The sequence below is a fragment of the Phalacrocorax carbo genome, chromosome 2 (genome assembly GCF_963921805.1).
Source record: "Phalacrocorax carbo chromosome 2, bPhaCar2.1, whole genome shotgun sequence".
Taxonomy (NCBI): domain Eukaryota; kingdom Metazoa; phylum Chordata; class Aves; order Suliformes; family Phalacrocoracidae; genus Phalacrocorax; species Phalacrocorax carbo.
This window is the reverse complement of record NC_087514.1, coordinates 106,291,358-106,315,924: the sequence shown is the minus strand read 5'-3', so window position 1 is coordinate 106,315,924 and position 24,567 is coordinate 106,291,358. Positions and strand designations below refer to the sequence as shown.

The following is a 24,567-nucleotide window of genomic DNA, read 5'->3' as shown; positions in this document are numbered from 1 at the left end:
TTAAAGAACTGTACTTGGAAGAAAACCATCAAGTTTATGGATACTAAAAAGAAGCATACCGGTTTGGTTTCTAACACCAGCTGTTTTGGAATAATGTTTGCTGGAAGGAAGCTCATGAGGTTAGCTAGTTCAACCTCCTGTTCACAGCAGGTTTAATTAAATCAAATTGTTTAGTTCAATGTCCAGTCAAGACTTGAACTTCTCCAGGGATGGAGATCCCACATGCTCTCTAGGCAATCTGTGGCAGTATTTAACCACTCTCATGAATTTTTAATTTCCTCATATCTAAAAAGAATTTCCTATGTTCCAACTTCTGTCCATTGCTTCTTGTCCAAATTGAACATGCTGAATACACTTACAGATTTTTTTTCCAATTAGATTGTAAGATAATTTTTATGGCTTCTGCTTGCTTACCATAGAGGGATCCATATGGCACCTGCAGCCACAAGTTCTTAAATAAATTAATACTTATTGACTGATCTTCAATTTCCTACAGATGCAGAACAAGATAATAAAAACATAGAGAAATATAACAAATAAACATTCCTAGTATGTTCTAATCCAACTGTATGTGCATGACAATTACTGCCAAAAGCAGCCTAAGATTTGTCTCCCTCTCACTAAAAAAAAAAAACCCAAAAGAGGTATTTAATAAAGATGTAGAAAATGTACTGAAGGAATGGTGCTTATAAGACACAATTTATGCAGGATACCATAAGGTTATCAGAAAAAAAAATTCTTGTAAGAAGGCCCTTTATCACTCTGACATCAGAAAATTCCTTATGCTTTCTCATACTCCAGTGAAAGAGGCATACGTCCTTCCTAAACCAAGCAAGGTGTCATCATGAAATCAAGTGTGTTATGTTTCCACAACAGAATTACTGCACAAACCTGAACAACACCTGTTTTCAATAAGGTAACCAGAGTAAAATGCCCTTTCCTGTTCCACTACTGTCAGGTAAAAAAAGTCTTTTTTGGGTATAGTCATACCCAAGGTGGAGAAACATCTGGCCATCTTAATCAAGAGCACGGGACAAGCAAAAAGTATGGTCAAATAGGTAATGGCATCTTATAGGCTAGATTTCCCTTTTTAAGATCAGTTTTCCAATAGGGAAGTAACTTCCAAACATAAACACAGGTTTCTACTCTTTTGCACTATGTTACTAACTCAAAACACTATATAAAATATAAACATTATTCTCTCTCAGTTTAGATTAGGGATAAGGTGGAAAAATAAGGGCAGCATCTCTGAAGTTAAGTTCAAAAAGTTCATATACTCACATCAGTACTCTTAAAAAAAAAACCAACAAAAAAAACCCAAAGAAAAACCACCCGTAAACAAAGGAAAACCAGAACCAGAAAAACCAAACCACGAAACTGCAATAAACCACACTTAACAGTTCTTACTGTGGAGACTTTGGATGGTGAGTCTGAGTGCCTTCACCACCATAATGTTGCAAAATGGAATAAAAAGAAATATTCAAGGGATTATTTGAGGCAAAATCTTGCTGGTTAAACAAGCCCACTGTGCAGAGCATGTTTCAGAAGTAGAAGGAGGCTGCAATTTGAGACCAGATTCTGGTATTAAGGTAGTAATGAAACACACCCACAGGGGCCCTAAAGAGGTGTTAGAAAAATCAGAGGAATAAATTCAAAAGGTGAAATCACTACTGACAGTGGTTTATATGTGAAAAACACATGGGAAAGAAATTTTTAAACACACATAATTTAGTGAAAGTGAAAGGCAAGATGTTAACATCCTTCAGTCAGTATAAACTTACCTATGGAACTAAGTGCCTCAAAGTAATACAGCAATATGAGCAGCATACGAAAGACATAAAAAGTACAGTCCACTGGGTGAATGGTGTACCTGCAGGTATTCCCAGAGGCAGTCACACAGACATGATTATATAGTTGCAGCTGTAATTTTTCTTTTCCTCATCCATGCAAATTATGATTTATTTTTCTAAGCTTTTGTAAACTTGGTCTCCTTTCAAGTTTTTCCCATTTATTCTTGATACTTTCAACAACAACTCAGATTCAGAAAAACAAAACTAGAAAACTGATAATACATATGTAAAAGTAAAAATTCTTTTATATATATATACTGAATCTATTCTGATTCTGAAAGTGAGCAAACTGTCAGAGGACTGAAATTGGTAGAACATCCTGTTCCCAAGGAACTTTATCCTAAGATTCATTTCCTGATGTAATAATCAGTTTTCATTCAATTACCATGTGGTTCCCAGGAAAAAAACACAGTAAAATACAGCATCGGGGGTCTCATTTATTGTCTAGAAAAGACATCTATATCCAACTTGTTTAACTTAGAAATGAAATAATGTTTTTTCCAAAAGATAATGTGCATACTCAAGCACTGAGTTTAATGAAAAATTACAAAGGATTTGGCTGGGTTTTGGCACTGTCATCAAGAATACAAATGCTGCATCAAAAATTGTAGACCACAGACTCCTACTTCATATAATAGGGCAACATAAGACCTGTTAACCAGGCAAAGGAAAATTTGAGGTGTTTTGATATGATCATAGAATCATAGATTCATAGAATGGTCTGGGTTTGAAGGGACTTTTAAAGATAATTTAGTCCAACCCCCCCAGCAATGAGCAGAGACTTCTTCAACTAGATCAGGTTGCTCAGAGCTCCGTCCAGCCTGACCTTGAATGTTTCCAGGGATGGGGCATCTACTGCCTCTCTGGGCAACCTGTTCCAGTGTGTCACCACCCTCATCATAAAAAATTTCTTCCTAATATCTAGCGTGAATCTACCCTCTTTTAGTTTAAAACCATTACCCCTTGCCTTATCACAATGGGTTCTACTAAAAAGTCTGACCCAATCTTTCTTATAAGACCCTTTTAAGTATCATGCACTAAGCCTGTAAACAAGTCTCTCAGAAGACCCGAGACAATTTCTCTTTCTGCAATGCCCTAACATGAAATCTTCTCTTTTTACTTCACCAGTTCATCCCTCACATTTTTTCTTGGAAAAAAAAACAAATCCTAAAAGGAAGACTGAATTATCAAAGATAAATAATGAGATCTGTTCAAAGGGATTTATACTGCATGCACGGATTCAGACAGGGGTGTTCTGTTTAGTGGGAAGTTCTGACCTTTCAAAAAAAGTTCTATCCAAACTTCTTCCGGTGGAAATAGTGGGTTTTTTAATGTTGACTTGGAGGTGAGGAGAGAAGATTTTTACCAAAACAAAAGAGACCAATCACTTGCCCTTAAAAGAGATAGGCAGCCTTGGGAGTCTCTGGGAGAATCAAAGCCAGTCAGGGTGCAGTGACTTCTCAACCCATCAATGGTCCTGCTCAAGCAACAGGACTGCAGTGATTTCTGTGCTGGAGTCAGAATCTCAGACTCTGTCACTACCTCTATGCTACAGTGAAAATGGAGTACGGTGGAGCATAAGACTGCTGAAAAGCCATAGGCCCATCAGTGCACTCCTGGGCGCAGTTTTGACCATTCTGAATAGCTGTTCCCATGGCAGGGCCCGGTCACAATTCATAGCACATACCAAGGACCACTCCCTTTAGACAATATGGACAAGACACAGCAACCTTGCAGTCTCTCCAGTGACAGTCCAAGAAGTCTTTACAACTCTAAGTAGCCCTTTTTCTACATCCTAGAGTAGGCAAAATACCCCACTCAGTTTCATGCTGTGAAAATGTTACTCTGTTAAACTAGATCACAGTCCTTACATTATTTCAGACACTCTGAAGGGCAAAATAAATTTCCGCCATCTCTCACACTCAGATATGCTTTCACTGAAACCACTGGGAAGCAACACAGGTGTAAGGCTAAGTGCCACACAATACAGATGGACCACTCTGTCACTGTTCCCAGAAACCAAAACTGTTCCTGAGTTGTTATTGTTTAGCAGATTAAACATAACCTGGAGAGCACACTATACTAAGTCAAGGACATTCATCCTACCTTAATGGGACTTCCCCAGAGCTGTGCTCTGGAGACCTGGCCTCCTGCATCGTCTCACCAACCACCCTGGTGGTATCACACTTCCACCATATTTTTTCTTTGTTTCAAACAGAAGGAACAGAATTTGATTGTCTAAGTAGAAATATCTCTGAGAGCCAAAGGACTTTCCTAGGGTATCAGAAACATATGGATGGGGCTAAGAGACATAACACAGACCTACAGGTGACTATACTCTTCTGGAGCTAGAACTTAAGGCCAAGCAGGAAAAGAATTAATAAGAAAATTTACAACCTGAGAACTCTTTGAAATGCAATCTGAGAAATATAGTGTTTTCTTATTACTTCTATCTAGGTCTCACCTTCAAAAGGAATCCTGGAATAAATAATACCAAGTTTTCCGTAATAATTAGCATACTGAAGATTATGATCATGAAAAATTCTTCCAAGTAGAACAAGTGGTAGACTTTGACTCCATCAAAATATATTTGTACCACATTGTCAGAATATGTTATGAAATACAGTAAAATGTGTACCATTTAAAAATGAACTCACCTAATTTGAAAAGATAAACTGAAAATCCTGTATCAAAGTGATATATTTGTATGAATACTCTTAATTCTTCCTACCCTTCAACAAAGATTTTTTTGAAGATTTTCTCCTGTGCTATACATATTATCTAACCACTGCAGACCTCCAACTGGTGATGTATATGGCCACAAATCCAGATTAATCAGTTGATTTAGGCAGGTATGTTAACACCAGGGTTATCACTACAGTTAAAAACCTATGGAATGCTTACAGCTGTGGGTTTTTTGCCATACATACCAGTGTGTGTACAACACTTTGCCATGATGTGGCAACCATGCCATAGAAAATGATTGCAGTTATACTTCTGACCTTATACTCTGAAATAACAAAAGTCAATTTACTTTTTCTATGAAAGCTGTAGAAGTATGTTCACAAACACTTGTGTAAGGCTAAGAAAAAACATACTGTTAACTGTAGGAAGATAAGACATAGTTTCACATAGAAAACTCTTTATCCATTTGAATAAACATGGAAACAGATATTACAGTATGCATATTTTTTCAGTTACTTGTATATATTCAAAACTAAAGTTATTAGTAAGGTCATTCAGATCCTATTAACTCTGGGTGCTATATTCAAAGCAAACAAGCACCTACCCTGAACAGAATTCTTTTTTCATATTCTATCACCTAGGCTGTATTTATATAAAAACTGATATTTTCACTGATATTCACACAGCAGCATGCATGGCTGCTATACAAACAAGACTAAAACAGACCTGGATAACTAGCAAGCTTTTTTTTTTTTTTTTAATGCAGATGGCAATCATGTATATTTCAGGAATGAAGCTAATATTCTTGGGTTTATTCTTATCATAGCATTTCTTATAGTATCATATTAGTATAGTATGTTCTTATTCTTACAGTAGTATACTTACCATTACTGTGTAATTCTTCAAAGTGAATTCATCCTTCTTAAATCTGACGAGCAATATTGTGCACAATATTTCACAGAAGTGTAACTTCTCTCTGACAAACAATGTCTGGCCTGATGTCTTCTAGCATCAAATTTGTCTTTTTCACTGCCACATCATGTTGTTGGCATTTATCATCCTGTAAACAAGTACATTTCTTCTCACCTGTGATTCTCAACTGATAAACATGCAGCTGGTATCAGAAGCCCTTGGTAACAATCCCTACTGAAGCCTGAAATGTCATCCCATTACAATTAATTCCTTTCCGTTATTCCAGTTGTCAGTGCCTCTAGTTCTTCCTCAAAGATATTTCTCTTCCTGATAAAGCCTCCCACTTTGTCATTAATAATTTCAGTAGCCCACTCATCAACCTACTGTGACAGCATGGTCATTAATAAAAAAATTAAAAGTGATCAGGCTCAAGAATCACTAAAAAACTAACTCCTTGCCTTTATCTGTTTCTCTAATCCTCTCCAGTTTGTGCATCTCACAATAAGAGAAGAAATAACCTCTAGTCTTATATAGGTGAATATATGCTCTTCTCACACAATAAAAATATTTGTGAACTTTGTTCAGAGTATTAAAAGTTGAAAAGGATGTTTGTGTAAACAGCCATCTCCCCCTAAAATCCATGAGGTTAAACCGAATCTCACAAGTGTACTTTGATATTCTGTACCACAGACATCAAAATCCAGGCTTTAATTTGCTCACACATATTTAGCACTCGGACACACACTGGATTTTCAGTCAAAATCTAGATTCTTATGTTTATGAAGACACCAATATTTTGTTACTTGACTCATAATTAAATTGCCCATGAACTCTTTTGAGTTCCATTACTTTTGTAGAAGCTCACTGGCTTTTTTTAATGGAATATGCCAGTACTTGAACAGTGATGCTTGCAGAATTTGTTTCTCGCATTTCTTTGACAATAAAAGCTATACTGAAAGGTATGATAACTTCATTTCACACTGATAAAAAACACACAGCATGTCCCACTGTGGTGTTTCACACCCTAAACAAACAAGAAAGCACAGGGAGTATACACAGAACCTTACTATGAACTTAATTAACTGGCAGTTTTAAAGGAACTCTATCACAGTGATCATGGACAGAAGCATAAAAATATATTAAACATCTTTATCTCTTCAGTGTTTCATAAGAAAAGGCCAGAAGGAAGCTAGATCCAAGCCACAGTCCTTTGTTGATCAGTTTGTAGCGATAGAGCAGAAAGTATAAACACCAAAGATAACTGCTTAAACAAAAAAAAAAAAAAAAGGAAAAAAGTCCAGATATATAAAAACAGTAAGATGAAATTGCAGAATGCCAACGTTGTAATAATCCACCATATAAATAACACACTTTGGGTTAGTACTGAGTAGCTGAGCAACTTTTATTCAATTTACGTGTGAACATTTGGGTACTCACATTTTACTATTAAAAAAACAAAACAAAACAAAAAAAAAACCAAAAGGCTTTCAAATGTTATTACTGATTTTAGGCATGTTTATTTAAACACATCTACCTGATTTTCATAGAGCAGGTGCCTTCTGTAAGAAAAAGGTGAAAAGGGGAGGAAGAGATAAGCAATCTTAATATGCCTACTTGAATTCCCAAATGTCAAAGTGCCTTAATTCTTGTTAATTTTCCAACCTAAGGATGACTCCTTGACATTTTTATTTTATTTAAAGGTTGTTGTAGGAAATTTTCTTAAATTTTATATTGGAATAGCAACAAATTGGGGTTTGGCTGATAAAGAAACACATAACTAGAAGTTCCCAGGAGATAAATGTTCAGATTCTGTGGGTCCATACTAATTCAAGTCTTTTTACCAGACTACACCTAAATGACAATAAATAACAAATAGCTAATTTAATAGTACAGCTTCCCAGCTACAAAAACAGGGACCTGGTTTCACAGCATGAGCAAATTGCAAAATTTTGAGGTAAACACCAATCTCTTACCAGCAAGACAACTTCAGGGTGTAGGAATAAAATGGTTGTACAGTGTGGACTTAAGGACATTATCCAGTTTGACCAGGTTAGCTAAGCTTTATTCTTACACTATATTGCAATCCAAAGGGATAAGAACATCAATTTATCTCTGATATTGGTCTAAGTAACAATACTCTCAATTAACAAAGTTTAGACAATCTGAAAAATGCATACAAAATAGTGCATCTACATATATAAACACTACTTAATTTCAGTTTACAAAGATGTGCTCTGCATAGATGAGGGTAATCTGTTTTCCTAAATTTTTTCTTTGACCTAGGTCAAACTGATGTCAGGAAAAGGGTTTGTTTGAAAAATATGTCCGTAGGAAGGAATGCAAACATACAAGGCATCTGAATACACCTAATTTTAACAGCTGAACATATTAAAAAAAAAATCTTTTTGTGACATAGCAATTCTACAGCTGATATCACACCATTAATTGATAAATTTCAACTTAAATAGTGATTGTCTGTCTAGCGATACAATTGTACATCAAATGGTATCTAGTTGCAAATGCTGGAAGGAGTCCCTCTGTTAATGATAACTAAAAAAAAAAAAGGGAAACAAAATTTAAGTCAGCCAATGATTGCAGCATCAGAATTCTTTTCAGAATCATACATAGGACCAAGTGACAACTTTTAGTCCATGCCTATAGTGAGATGTTTGGATGTGGATTAACTGTGGTTGAGTCATATGGCAGAAAAAGTCCCTAGAAAAATTATAATTAAAGAAGAGAAACCAGCTTATACTTCTATCAGAAATAATCTTTTTTCTTATTAAGGTAGTCCTGGATTCTCAAAAAATTTCTATCAGCTATGGGCTCAAATACCTACTGAATAGGAACCAAGTACATAACTGCCATCTGCCACAGATCCTTAAAAAGAAACTAAAAAGGATTTGGAAAACTTCATTAATTCTTTTTCCCCCAAGAGTGACTCAGGAATTAGTCTCCTGAATCCCAGACACTTGAATGTGTATACATGTCCTCTTCCAACTTCCTCCCTCCGCCTCATCCCTGTAGGGACCACAAGTGAAGTTGACCTAGATTTCCTTTGAACGTCTGAACAGTGTTTCTCCTCTAAAGGCAGTCAGTAGTATTATTATATTTAGTACCACAGACTGACCAAAATGACTGAGGGAATTCTTGGTCATGCACTGCGCTCCTTCAGCCTCCAGCAGAGACTGTTCAAACTCAGTGCCAGATTACTACATTTTCATGTCAGTGGTGCATTGCTAAATTTTACAAATGGTCCAAATAAACATTTGTTCCTGTTTGTCTTATTAAAAACACAAAAACATGTATCTGTGGTGCACTTTGTTTTCGGTAACTTATAATGACCTAAAAATAGAGATAACTTCTCTTAGAAATATTTATTACTGGAAATGCTAACTTTTTAACCTTAAGAAACAGCAAATAATCCTTTATAAAGACTTTATAGTTTGAAGTTCTTTCTAATGAAAAGTCTCAGCTTTTAACCTCTAAATATTTGAAATTTAATGCAATTCATGTCTGGCTACGCTTCTTCAGGTAAAGTGTGAAATTCAGTTGCCATGACAACAAGAAAATACTCTTCTATTGATAAAATCAATTTTTATTTTTCCAGTGCTAGGAAGTGAAGGCATGCATTTAGGAGCAGAATTCTAAACCTAGTGAGAACCATGGAAGAAAAGCCTTACAGAAGTAAAAGACTATTTAATTGCATATTAAAAAAATTTATTTATTAATTACATTGCAAAACCTTCATGTAGTTTTTCAACTGAAGTACACAGCATTAAAACACATAAAAAGTATATTCTGTTACAGACAAGTCAATTATTCTGCCTTATATTTGCTTTATTAATTGATAATATAAATGTAGGGAGTAAATAACTTCAGCAGGCAAAATAAAAAAAAGGAATGTTCTTAAAATCTACAAAGTTAGTATAAACCATTTAATATTTTTAAGGCATTTTGTAATAAAACAGACCACTCACACTTCCAATGCTATTTCACAGAGCATATTTTTAGAGCATATTTTTGTTGCTATTGCACAATAGTAGCAGTTACAAGTTCCACTTTTCTATACAGTGATACTCTGTTGCAAGAAACTTCCTTCATGGCAATGTCAACTCACTCAAATTATGTGTAGCATATACACTATAAAAAATCATCAAGTGAATATATTTGTCCCTATAATTATAACATCTTTGAGCTGAAAGAAGAAATGCACCAAAACCATGGCAAGTTCTCTTTCCCCACAGGCCATTTGAAGACCTATGATACCAACCCTGAATGAATCAGAATGCCCATACTTTCAGTCTAAAATTTTAAAAAGAAAAATACACAGTATGGAGTAAATGAGCATCAAGCTTATAAAGTACTCTACTGTGTTTTTAATATCTGTGCAAGGAAGATAAAGAGAAAGCTTCCTCACAGATTACTTGTGGAAAAGTATTTTATTTTACAAACTAGATACAGTTTTTCAGCTACACCTTTTGTTAGCAGCTCCCAACAAGCCTCTAAAATCTATTCTTCATCATGCAAATCATGCCATAGAAAAATAACAGAATAAAACTGCTGATATTTTTTAACATTTGATTTGTGCATGCACTGAATTAGTATTGTAAATTCATGAGATCAACAATTCTGTGGGCTGGTCTTCACACTTAATTTCTCGAAACGTGGACACATATTATTATTGCAAAATTAAGCCTCTTGAAGTAATTCTGGTCTCCAACAAATGTTTATTGTTATCTTGGTGATGATGATGATGATAGCATTTCAGGACTTTTGGGAACTTTCTAATCAGAAGAAATCCACTGTCCATCAACATGGAAGTGTCCTCTTGACCTCAGAGACAGGGTTTTTTATAGTGACTGTTAGATCAATGAGGTCATTTACATCTGTTATAGAAAAAAATAAAACAATTGTAAATTATAAAATTAAAGAAAGATTCATTTGATACTAAGGAAAAAAAATCTTTTTTTGGGTGAGCTTAAAACCAACTTCAAGTGCACGTCTAGCTCTGCCTCTTTGAAGAATGGCATCCATAGAGTGCTGGGAAGAACTGGGATCCTGTGAGTGCTGGCAGGAACTACATCCCTAGAATGCTCTACAAACTAGTACAGTTGGCAGCCATCCTTCTAAGAATGAGAATAAAGTGGCATTTAGCTATTGAATGAAATATAATTAGATTTTTATATATATATAGATACACTTCTAATTGAAGCAATTCAGCTTATTTGAGCAAAATAGTTACCATCTTGGACATAGCTGACACCCAATCTTGCTGAAGTATTTAACTACATACGTTTATACTAAATACCAACAAGAAGCAGCCTAGAGTTCTGAGGATAGGTACACCCAGATACAAAGGGTGATTGTTCTACTCCAAAACTACTTTCTTAAAAAAAAAGAATGATCATTTTCGGTCTTCATCTGATACTTTTGAAATACATTTGTCTAAGTCTTGTCTTCACCATTATGATGTCTAAATGACTTCGTTGCCTACGAACTTTCAATTAATTATTTTCCCAGAAGGGGTAATACAAACTCTATTTTATAGACAGTTTTCAAATATCACCATCACAAAAAATACTCAAAAACAGACAACACATCCTACTAATTATTATTTCTGTTACTGTGAAATCTGAAAGAATGAAAATCCATTGGTCTTGATGCAATACACAACAGTTTATATCCTGGATGAAAAGTGAGATATATTGATCTTTTAGAGATGTGGATCAGTGATAGAGATTCTCAGACTGTAGTCTCAGGAGACTGTTTTTTGAAAAACAGTGCTGTCATTCACTTTGCCTCCCTATCATTCCTCCCTTGAGCAGAAAAAAATATTTTCATGTTTGTGCTGTTAACTACATTGGAAAAACTAGTCTGAGATAATCTGCAGAAACAAAACAGAACTAAATTTAAAAAAGAACAAATGTGGAAGGGCTAATAGAGAGATATCTTCAGTCAATTTTTGAAAGTCATCAAGGAAAACTGTCACTAGGAATTAAGGAGTAGATTTCCATTGTTTCATGACAGTGTTTTCAACTCTAAATACAGTCTTCCTTTTAACAACTTCAATAATATAACAAGCACACTATTTCTGTGCAAAGTAGTTAGCTAAAATGAATTCCTCCTAATCTTTTATTCTCATTCAAAAGATAGAGAACCCTAAGGTGGGGATCATAAAAAACAAACAAACAAAACAATTGTTTTCTGTTTCAGGATGGGAAAAGGTACTCTGTAATCTTAGAAAAGTGTTAGCAGTGTAGTATCAATTCTCAGTAGTTTATAGATTTCAGTGAGTTCTGATATCATAAACTGATTCAGAAACTCTTTAATTTTACTTTCCAAGGCTTGCATTCTACATTGACAAATATCAAAGCAAACATTCTTCTTACATATATAAGACACAGGTACTGAGGAATAATCTGGCGATACCTTTGTAATTCTAGATTCTGGAACACATCAGTATGTTTTGGGTTTTTCCTTTTGTGTTTCTTTCAAGGTGGAAAAGTATTACAGTAGTGCCTAAAATCAAGAATTATCATTCATAAAATGAATAAATAAAACTAAGATACTTCAGTTAAACATGAAAGCAGTGTGAAATAAGGGGCCAGAATGCTGTTCTTTATATTCAAATTCAATATGCTCTTAATAACAATTCTGTGTTCTGGATACTATACTTCAAGAAAAGTGAATTTGGCATGAGATCTGGAAAAAAACTGAGGTCTTATATGGAAGTATATTGCACTTTTGGCCTAAAATATTACAGTCTTGACCACCGTAGGCCAAACTGTAGTTGAGAAATAAGAATTCTATCTATTGGAGAAAATGCATTGTTTCACTGAGCTTAATCTAAAATAAATCCTTATACTATTTGTTGATGTTTTGCATGGAGACCACACTTTAAAGGAAGCTAATAGGCAAAGAAGACCAGTTTAACCACATTAGAGTGAAAGGCTTTTTTTCGGTTGTATTTTATTATTTTTCCATAGGGGACCACAACAGAAAACATGAACGGGAAGAACCACAAAATTGAAGAAAGACACAGCTGCTATTCTCACAGTTTTGGTTCTGCAGCTAGTGCAAAAGAAGGGAGACAGAATGCTCTGCTTCCCTGTAATACACATTTCCTTTTCTTGTAAATGCAAACAAGAATTAAGTTGCAAATGAAAGCTGCTAAGGCATTCTCCCAACAAAGCTTTTTTATAATTTCAAAATGTATTTGGCAAAACAAATTCCCCATCCTCTCTGGAAAATACCAGCATTTCTCTTGACAAATGTTTTTTAGAGCCAAGATTAGGTTTCATGTTTAAAAATTAGGGAGATGGGCAGAAGGCGCAGAAAATGCTAGGGAGAACAAGCACATGATAAAGAGCCTAAGGATCTCACATACTCATGTGGGATAGTAAAGCAACCAGACTTGAACCCAGCAGTCTCACGTCCCCAATATTTAGCTTGCCCACTGTCCTCAGGAGGACAGTGTCTCTTGCATGCTGAATATACAGCTATCAAAACTAAAACAACTAAAAATCAATGGTAAATGTTTATCCAAACGCAAGAAATAGCCTAGACTTGTGCTGAATATGAAAGAAAAGATGTTTCAGGTCTCTGCTCCCAGTCAGAATGTTTGCCACTTTCTTCTTTGTAACTTCAAGTGCAAATTTTATAGACTAGACAGGTCTTTATCAAGAAAGGACCCAAAAATGATGAAAAAGAGAATGGAGGATCCTTAAAGGTTATACTAAAATGTACACATTATAGCCATGAAGAGTTATAATAAAATAACTTTTTACAGTTCAAGGTTTTTAAGTCTGGTTACTTCAAAGGCATCTTTTCTATACCTTCCTAGAAATCTCCCATCTGAAACATAACATCTTTAAGTAAACACTTGAGGCTGTCTTTACCATGCTGATACCTATCAAGATGTAAGCTTTCACAGAAAAACAACAGAAAACTTTGCTTAAATAAAATCACACTCAGACTGATAACTTCGAATTATAAAAGAAAAAGTTCTGAAAAAGAAGAGAAACAGAAATTGGCTTAATTATGATATCAAATCTTTAAAAAAATAATTGCAGAGTTGCTGATCTATTTATGGTTTCTTACCAGAGAAGAACAGGGGGACTGGCAATCAAATTACAAACAAAAATATATAGAAATAAAATACATTGATTCCTCCCTATAAAAAGAATATTTCACTAATGAATGGTGAATTTTGTAAAAGAAATGTTTTGTTTTCAACAACTTTGTAACTTTGCAAGTTATACAATATACTTAGTGACTTAATTAAGCCTAAAGCACAAAGTCAGTTGTTGCTGTACGCTTCTGTGGGAGCACTTATCTTGGGCCGCATATCTCCAGGACACAGGGCTCTACCCACCCTGGGGATAGTGATGCACAGACATCAATATGATGGATACGAAATGTCCGTTTATTTAGCTGCGTCACACGCTTATATAGCTCTTGCGCTTCCTGTTCCTGCTACTCCTAAGGGGAGGAGTCTATCTTTCCGTCACATCCCGTGATCTTCCGGTCGCCGATCCCTGTCTATTCCCCTACAGTCAGTCATTGATTTTAAGGGGCAAGTGGGGCTTTTCTCCTTATCATTATCAGCGAACGACTAAGCTGGCATTTTGTAAGTGCTGGTCATGATACTTTCCCAAAGTCTTTCATACTGCTGGCTCAACACCTGGAATGATTTTTCTGTGTGTTTCTCAATCTGAATATTAGCACTGTACCTTTTGCCTTCCACCAAACAAGAAACTAGAAATTTGTTTCTTTTACCATGTCTCATAATAACTGCCTCTACTTTTGCCTCAAAGGAAGCACAGAATAAAGCAGAGATAATGCAACCATCTAACAAAAACCATCAAAACCATCTTCTGTAACAGAAAGCCATTGTAATCACTGAAAAATCAGGGGAAGCATAAGTTAGAGAAACTTTACATAGAACAATAGGGAAAGAAACCAAATGAATATGACTTTCAAAAGCCTGCCACAGCCTGGCAGAGACTGTTCGGTATTGCAGTGGACACACCATGCAGCTAATAATCCTGGAATGGAGACACCTCAAAGCTTCAGCTGATATCTGAAGGAAGGCAGGACCACACACTACATAACTGTAGTTGATGCTCCAGAATCACTTATATTAATTAAAAGCTTACTAATGTAATTGTCTTGTTACATCTTGTGGAAACAAATTCCATACTACAATTATCTTAAAATAACACCAAAGCCCCAGATTCATGCAGTTAAATGGTTGTAAATACTGGTTTTCTCACTGTCCAGGAAGTTAGGTATATCAAAACGATCTATTGAGTTCATTGGTGTCATCATCTTTTGCTTCTGGTATAGCAAGCTACAGAATTATATCCTCTGATGTCATATGTAGGACTGGATATTTTCTACAAGATGACCTTCAACTCTTTCCTACAAAATTTTTTTCTGCTTGTCATTAAGAAAAATGCCACCATTTTAACTAGAAGTTGGTGGTCCCACAGTGTTAGAAGAGGATCCCAAGAGCACAGGCATAGGATGATAACTGAGACAACAATAACACAAGCAACCACTGATATAAGTATATCACACTGGCAGTATAAGTACAAATCATAAATGGCCAATTACAGAGCACTAAAGGGACGAAACTTTAAGAGCTGACTATAGGTGGTTATCAAGGGAACAAAGAATGTGTATCCAATGTATGCAAAACATTCTATATATAGAAAAGATACAGAGGAAATTACAAGACAGTTTCACTCTCTACAAGAACAAGAGGAAAGAACAGAGAGAGAGAGCTGCTTCAGTATCTTCTTCCCAGCTACATATTCTACTACAAACCTGGTATAACTTAATCAGAACTAAATCAGAAGAGCAGTGTGTGAGCATGTCCTGTGTATAGGTGAGCACTGATACTGCAGGACAGAGCTAGAGTAAACATAGATGAAACAGGAAGAATTGTAAGGGGAAATGTGTGACTGAGATCACTTAGAGCACTATATGATTTGAGTTGAACTTTTTTTTCATATCTGCTTGGTTCCCTGCTTCTCAAACTCTTCCACCAAAGCCTATTGTTTCCTAAGAATCCTGTAAACACACGCTTTATTGTAAACAGACACTTCTGCCCAGTCACAGACATTGCGACACCCCAAAAATGTGCAGGATGTTCCTATCCTAAGTTTCACAAGCAAAATGCCTATTCTTAGGAGGAAGTAAAAATATCTTTGCTGATGCAAACTGACTGTTTGCTTAAGTTCAAATGCTGACTATACCAGTTTATACCAGAAGGGTATCTGTTGTTATATTTTAACATGTTGTTATATTTTAATCTTCTTCTAAATCAAGGAAATAATTTTACTACTACATCACTAGCTACCTTGTTGGTAGCTTAGGTCAAAGGACAGTAAGGACATTTTAACACATCCACAACTGTTGGAAATACATTAGGTACCTCCAATAACAGAAATGAGAAGAGGTCAATTCCTTAACTGTTCAAGCACTCAAGTGATCTAAAATAAACAGATTACAGCTGACCCTTACTTTTAAACTCAAAGTGAACTATTCCTTACTTCTGCACTGAAAATATACCTCTTTGCAAACTATTTACATCTTTTATTCTGGTGGGACTGGTGGATTTTTCTAGTAGAAGGATTCTAGTGCCATCATTCATCATTGAGTGCTGTAAGGAGCTAGTTTTAGCTTTCCTAGATTAGACCTCTTTATTTTTCTTTTTAACCTGCTGTTCTCCACCCTCTGTCCAGGAGCTAAAGTGATATTTGCTTGCTATTTGTTTAAAGTACAAATAGTAAGTCCTATATCACTTTCAGGACTAAGGTAATCTCAAAGGAGAATGACGACGTCAAAGGAAGTCAACTGCCTAAGTATTTTAAAAACCTTGGTCTAAGTCTCTATAGGGACCAAATACATTTCTCCCTCCCATCTGTACGTGAAGTGTCATCATCGTGCTGGTAAAGGGGAACAGAACACAGATTCTGGTTTTCTGCATTCCATAATGTCAAGCAGAGTCTTTTGTCACTGGTCACATATCTTAGCTAAAGGAACCTTTCTGCACACACTGCAGGAGGGGGAGAGCCAAGATAATTGGTAGCCACAGCTGCAAGTGTTCGTGAAAAAGCTTTTCTTAGAACCATAATTAATAGAGTTGTTCTGCCTTTTATTCATTTAGTGAAGCACTAGATGTTGAAGCTTGCACTATACACAAAGTTGACTAATGTCAGTGGACACAAATGTGTTCATTAACTATGCTAAACTTACTCTTGGTATTGTCATTTTTTTCTTTGCAAAATTTGAATTCAAAATAATAAGCAAGAGAGACAAAAATTACAGCTTCTGACATACAGTGAGGTTTTCTTTAATAATGAATATGGAAATTAATGATCTGCATATAGAAACAAACACATATACACACAATCTGACAATTCCTTAGTCTAGCAAAGATTAACAGTAAAACATCAACAAAAGATATTTTGGGTCACTATACCTACAGCTGTCCAACATTATAGAGAAGTACTAGCTGAGTGCTACATGGAAAAGGACTTTCTATCCCCTTTGTCCTATCCTTGAGCCAGACCGTTCAGCCTGGCCTTGATGTCTTTTCTGGATTCAGATCAAAATTCAGAAACTGAAAAAAAAATCTCTTCTTCTTATGCCCATTCAGGACACACAAAAAAAAAATCAGTAGGAGACTACTACTAGCTTCATTTTCAATGCTCACTAAACTACAATAATGCGGGACTACAGAAATCTTCCATGTGCAAAAATATTTCTGAAAGCTCCTCTTCAGTGTCCCAGCTTTATTTTTCTAATCTGTTTTTAACTTTAAAATTCAGTGACCTGAATGCTGATTTAGGTCATGGTTTTCATTAAACAAATAAATATACACATTTAATAATACCCCTCCAAAAATAATTCTAACATTCAATAGAATAGGCATTTTGCACACATTGGTAAATGAGAATAGATAAATTGAATCTAAGTATTTATAGGCACTTAATAAGAGACAAGAAACAAGTATATAACATGATAAAATGCATGTAATCACTATTTGTAAAAGTCAAAAGTGCCTTAGGCAGAGTTCTCAAACTCATAAATCTTCCTCAGAGGTTTGCCTGGGTCATTCTAAGACAAAAGATTTGTGGTGCCTGCAACCGCTGACATGATGTCACATTATTAGATGTGGTGTTTTAAAACATTTCTTTTCTGAGGTGCACAGACTATCATTTTAAAGAGAAGAGAAGCATAAAAGATCCTAAAAGTAGAGAAATTAATAATAGGAAATCACTGATTCTGAATGAAAAGTCTTAAAGTATGATCTGAAAATAGAAGAGCAGTGAGCCTCCTGTCTGTCCCTTCTGTTTGTTAGCCATTTTCCATCTTGAATTCCTTCCTGGTGTAGCAACAGCTTTTTGACTGCAGTATGCTGGGGTTGTATTTAAGGTATTATAAATACTGTGTATGCAACGTACAGCAGAAGACATGTCCCTGACAACAGCTTCTGAATTAGACTGAATGGAAAAATACATTGTTCCATGCAAATTGTAAAAAAAAAAAAAGAAAAAAAGCTTAATACTAAATCTTACAAAACCAGGAAGAAACACAGACGATTACTAGCTTTTAAGAGGCAAACTCTGCATTATGAGCACATCTGGCAAAAATCCTGAATGACATTACTGAAGAATGCACACCTTGGTACTGAAACTGTCTTGAAGCTAATGAAGAAATATCAACATCTATTCTGTGCATGAAAATACGAGTCAGCTTGCTGAGTTGGCTACCACGAAGTGAGCATGCCACAAAGAATATGTTCAAAGGGGAGATTATAGAATGAGAATGTGTAGGAGGTAGGAAAAGGAGAGAATGCCTGATGAAGGAAAGTTCAAAAATTCTATGCAATCCTGTAGCATAAGGCTGGCTGTTACCATTATTTTTAAATTAATAATTTTCCTGCTTTTTTATGTTCTCACTATCAAAAAAAGACCCCCTCAAACCACTAGACATTTCCTGGTATAATATTTATTAGTGCTAGTGTTATTACTTCTGCTGAACTTTCCATTGCTTGTTTTTAATCTTCCTGTTCTGTCACATGCCGATACATGCAAAGAATTCACATCATACCTCCCAACAACTTTACACTGTGCTGCCTGGCAGGCTAACATACGTTATGGTGTGACATCCAGAAGGAAAAGACAGGTTGTGACTCATGTCTCTTCCTCTCCTGCTGTTCTGTTTTTGCAAGTTGAATTTTCCTTCTGAACTGCATGAAAAAACTAAGCATCTGTATGAAGTTACAGTTGCTGAGCAAGAGACCTGTACAAAACACTACAAAACAGTGAAAAACAAAAGAGCAAAATTATGAGAAGATTGAGCATAGAAAAGAAATTGTTGCTAGATGAAGAACAACACTGTTGTTTTAAAAGCACTCTTTTCACTTGGGCTGTTCCACAACATCTCCAAAGATTGCTAAATGTCAGCAAAGAGAAACTGTTTGTAGTACAACTAAACTTTTCAACAACTTCCCAGAAAGACTAAAAATGTTTCTTCCTTCCTTGCTTTCTCCTTTTATGTCCTTTGGTCTTTCTCTGTCAAACCTGTATTCATTGCCTAACAAACATAGGGCAATTCCATTTCTGGTATCTCTGAGCCCATAATTTCAGCTACAAGGCCTTACTCTTTCATCCTTTAAGGACTTTTTCAATGCTCCTACATTGTGACCAACGTCCTGGTCACCTATGGAAACAACTTATTATTTCCTTATTTCACAGGAAGAAATTGGCATAGCACAACTACAGAGAGATTGAAGAAATACTTGAAACAGCTATCAAAAGAAGAAGCAACTCCAAAGACCTACCAGTATCTTAGCGAAGATGCTACAATTAACCCAAATCACTCTCTCTTCTATAGGAGGAACTACTGTCCTGTCTAGGCAACAAAACTCTCTATCTGCCAGGCAACTGTTAAGCATTATAAAACTCACATGGGTCTGATTAAGGGTGTGGCTAGATGACTGGGACACAAAAAGAAAAAACAAAACAAACCAAAACTTCAAACCTACTCTGGGAAAACTGCCAGGAGAGAGAATTCATTCTATGGCATAGCTCCAAGAAAGAAGACTGAAAAACCCTAATTCTAAAAGAGGATGGGGGCAGGGATGGAGCGAACTGATTAATATGAACAGTTTAGACTGAACAAGAAGGAAAGTATTGGATTTAACAATTTCTCAATGCTTAAAAAAAGAAGAAGAAATTAGATAGGTACCTTGTCTTTTAAAGCTGCATCAGTCAGTCATTATACCCCTTAAAAGTAAAAGCTGAAGCTCATGCTAGCTGAGAGCTAATGAATCAACAAACGTAAATTCAGGATATACCATGAGAAAGCTATTTTTGAAAAATCTAGGCTTATCCACACTATTTAATACATTGATTGGCTTGTATTAGTATGGCTATTGATTCAATTCTGTAGTGCTTCTTGGAAAAACAGAGTGAAAAAGCAATCTATGTTTATAAAGACAAACTTTTCTACAGCTGTACTGCAAGTTTTGCCTCAGTGTAGGCAATAATTTATTTTCTATTCTCTGTGCTTTAAGTAATTTATATTTTTGGTGGGTTTTTAAAATTTGTTGGAGTGTTTTTTTCATTTTGTCCACGGTTGGTTATTTTACAGTTTTGCATTTATTTTCTTTAAACTATTAGGCTCCAGAAGAAAAGTTTGAGCTGTTGTCAGTTGCCATTCTCTGTGCTATTCTAGTCATATTCGTGTCAATTCAGTTCAAATGTTAGGAGAGTTTTCTACCCAGAACAGCAACTTCCACACATATCTTAGGAAGACACATAAATTTAATGGTTCATTTATTTCCTTTGCATTTCAAATTGCTAAGTTAACTTAATACATCTAGAACCTACTAAATTAATGAGTAATTATTTTGCTGAAAGAAGAAGAGCCAGGGCTTTAGAAAACATGGGTCCACCTTGTAAGCAAATGGGCCAAGCAATAATACTAATTTTCCAGAAACAGAAATATTACTTTGATAGGCACTCAAGCAGGTGAAGCTGCAATCAAGTGTTCTTCATATTCTTGTAGGAGTCACTGCCACTTATGGTCACCACAACAAATGGTTGAAGTAGTATGACTGTAAGCATTTGATTTACAGGTTAAACAGAGAAATTTTGAAAATAAAACACATGGAGATGTTCGTAACTGCAGCCCTTCAACAGCAAGGGAACTCAGCTGTCAAGATCTGGTACATTAACATAAAGGCCTCTGGACTGGACTGACATAAATTCAGATTATGGAACTAAAAAGAGAGTACTTCATTCTTCAGAAATGTCAAAGCAGCACAGATATAAATCCAACAAACAAACAAAAACCCACTAGATACAATTGATTATATCGTCCCAAAACTTTTTACAGTCTACTTGATGAAAATATTTCCCTCTCCTATAACTAGTAACAGGTATCCCCAGGCATAGGACGGTGTGAAATGATCAGTTCAAAGAGCAAAACTCTACGTATCCTAAGAAACTGTCAAATTCTCTATTTAAAATTAAATCTTATAAATGTGAGCTTTCATCAAATGATTATGAATTGCAAGAAATAATAATAGATGAAGGTGGATTAAAGTCAGACCAAGCATCCAAGCCCATAAAATTTTATAGCGGGAAGAGGATAAAAATTACTTTAATTTTAAAAGCAAGTGAAACAAATCACATACATCCTTATTCACTAACCAAGTTTTCCTCCAATGCTGGAATTTTCGAACTCTGAATTCTGGTCAGACCCAATTAGAGAACTCAGACTGCACTGAACAGTGTGCATCAAGGATCAAGAGCACAATAAGGAGGGGATAGAGTCTCATTTTCTATACAATAACTGGAATAATGTCCAGTATAACATCAGACAACTCTGAGGATGTGTATGAATGTGCATTTTTCTCCCACTCCCACTCCCTTTTTGTCATAAAAAATAGATCCTATTCAAGAATGGTGTCAGAAGGAAAGTATTCTTTTTTATACCTGGTTTAATTTTTTTCAGTGTTTTTTTCAGCTGTATTATTAGAACACTATCAAGAACATTATCTATAATATTCTGCAAAATGTTCATCTTACTCTTCAATACTTTTTTAAAAGTTCTCTTTTTTTTAACTGTTTTATCAGAAAAATAGTATAGCAACCTAATTATTTCATCTTGGTTATTCAGTTTGGGTAAAATTTAATTTCAACAATTCAGCAAATTCAAGACAAAAAAAATCTACTCAATTTTAATTGTATCAATATGTGGTTAATTTATTCAAGGTATTATGAAACTTCACTTGCTCATCAGTCATCCTTATTCAGTTAAGAGTCAGAATTCTCATATTTTTCACATATTAGATTTTCCCTGTTTCCTTTAGCATATAGGACACTTAAAGATTAAATACCAACTACAAAAGAAATACAAGCTACTAACTTTTAAAAAATACTACTGAATGCAGTTTATTAAAAACAAAGAAAAATATCAAGTGACATATTTTATTTTTTATGATTGGGGGAAGCGGGAAAGGAAGCTACTTGAAGTTTATTGCCCAGACCAAGAACCAGACTTGAGTGCTGCCAAGGTGAGCCTCCCAAGCCTTTATGCAATATATGGCGAAGAACAGAGTGTTCCTAGAATACGATTCATTTGAGCCAGCATACCAAGTACTCAATATAAAATGTGGAAGCACAATGTGGATCTTAAGTCCTAATGTTTTCTCTCAGATTCAAGTAAAAGACTCACTGTATCTCCTTGAGTCAGCTGCTTAAAACTATTAATATCTACATCAAACCTTATAAAGGAGTAGCAGAGGTATAATAACTGAGGATACCCAATTCACTCTACTCACTCACTAACTCATTCACTCTTAGTCGCTCTTTCTCTTCTCCAATTACCACAGAATATGAATAGCATAAACAACCTTAGAAACAGGGACCAGCGTCTATTTCCCAGTATATAAAGGAGGCTTAAAAGAAAGACAGGAAAAGACTGTACCAAGGCCTGTAGTGACAAGGCAAGGCATAACAGTTTTAAACTGAAAGACATTAAACTTAGAGTGGGCATAAAGAAGAAACTTGTTATTATAAGGATGGTGAGACACTAGAACAAGTTGCCCAGAGAAGTTGTGGATGTGCCACCACTGGAAGTGTTCAAGGTCATGTTCAGCAGGGCTTTGAACAACCTGATCCAGTGAAAGATGTTCTTCTCCATGGCAGGGGGTTGAGCTCGATCACCTTTAAAAGTCCTTTCAACCCAAACCATCCTATACTTCTATACCAGCTGAACGACCTAACTATGGGGCTCCAAGACGTAATTTTGTGCATGACAACTCTTAGACTAAGAAAACATAGGCCCTTATCTTCATTGTATCACTTTCAAAGGAGTGGAAACTTTACTTGCTGCTTCAGACAGGTGTTCTGGAACATAATTATATAATTTTTTCCTATCTGTTTACAAATATTATCATAAATGCATGCAGCACCCACCTCCTGCAACTCTGTTTTTAAATCATAGTGAATAAAGCTGTTGTGTTCTGCTGATCCAAGGGTTAATATGACAAGAGTCTGAAAACACAATTGCCATATTAGACCTTCAGATAATCTAAGTGGAAAATTCTGTCTCCTCTGAAGTCTTAACACAATGTGTGCTCGGTCCTGTCCAGGTGTCAGTCCTGCATACATCCAGAGATAGGATTGTAGGCCCACCAAGCACTTAAAAAGGAAAAGCTTATGTGACTATGGACCTCAAAGTGCCTAAGTTCTGCAGGTGGTTTAAATGGAACATTAAACAACCAATATTAAATTATGAACATGAACACCAACATTAAATTATACCTCAGACTCATATTATGGGCTAGTTCCTTTACAGATTTGAACTCTGAGAATCAAATTCTTGTTATTGCCCAATTGCTATTCTATTTCTATATTTAAGGCACATGGATAAGGCATCACCTCCGTTTTCTTCTTAGCAGACTATTAATTTCATTCTGTGTGTTTCTCTTATCTCCTGACTGTACTCCTCTTCTCCTCTCTCTAGGAAAAAATAAATGCTACTGATTTACTAACTCTTCCAAAAATACCGTTAAGCAAAACTTTAACCTCTGATCTAGTTATGAAATGCCAAGAACTCCTCACAAAGGTTGTTTAGCTTACTTTTAATTAGCTGTTAAACTTCAAAAATTATTTATAAAACTCTGTACCGACGGATGAAATAGAAAAGAAATAGGAAAAAACACAAATGTATAGCAACTATTTTCAAAGATCTGTAACTTTATCACACGATGTACTTATTTTATAGCAGAAATACAACATGGTCTGCAAACAGCATAGACAGTATAGATTTAACTTTTAATCAACTTGAAGACCAAAGCTCTTTTATTAAAAAAAAACATTCAATTAAAGCATTAGCACTGTATTAAACAAATGTATGCTAACATACCTGAAGCTTGTCACATAAACAAACGCGTGATTGTGTGACTGGCTGGGTCAATGAAGGGAGAGCAGAGAATGTTGTCTCTCTTGACTTCAGTAGGGCATTCGACGCTGTCTCCCATAGCACCCTTACAGGCAAGATAAGGAAGTGTGGGTTGGATGAGTGGACAATGAGGTGGATGGAGAACTGGCTCAACAACAGAACTCAGAAGGTTGTGATCAATGAAGCAGAGTCTGGATGGAGGCCTCTCACTAGTGGTGTTCCCAAGGGATCTGTGTGGGGTCCAGTCCTGTTCAATATATTCATCAGTGACCTGGATGATGAGATAGAGTGTAAGTTATCATCAGCAAGTTTGCTGATGATACCAAGCTGGGAAGAGTTGCTGATAAACCAGAAGGCTGTGTCATCCAACAAGACCTGGACAGGCTGGAGAGCTGGGCTGAGGGGAACTCAATGAAATTCAACAAGAGCAAGTGCAAGGTCCTGCACCTGGGGAGGAACAACCCCCTGCACCTGTACAGGCTGGTGTCTGAACTACTGGAAAGCAGCTCTGTTGAGACGGACCTGGGAGTGCTTGTGGTCAGCAAGTTGACTATGAGCCAGCAATGTGCCTGTACAGCCAAGAAGGCCAGTGGTATCCTGGGATGCATTAAAAGGAGTGTGGCCA

The 24,567-nt window shown here is 35.8% G+C and overlaps 1 long non-coding RNA gene across 1 annotated transcript in view; it reads right to left on the bottom strand.

Moving 5' to 3' along the window:
• Positions 1-9,279: 9,279 nt before the first annotated feature.
• The window catches only part of LOC135311734 (uncharacterized), a 29,524-nt gene continuing 14,236 nt past the window's right edge, over positions 9,280-24,567 (bottom strand). Inside the window, exons 3-4 of the long non-coding RNA XR_010371321.1 lie at positions 23,907-24,213; positions 9,280-10,336 (exon numbers count right to left, since the gene is read on the bottom strand). This is a non-coding gene — a long non-coding RNA (uncharacterized LOC135311734). The remainder of the gene's footprint in view (positions 10,337-23,906; positions 24,214-24,567) is intronic.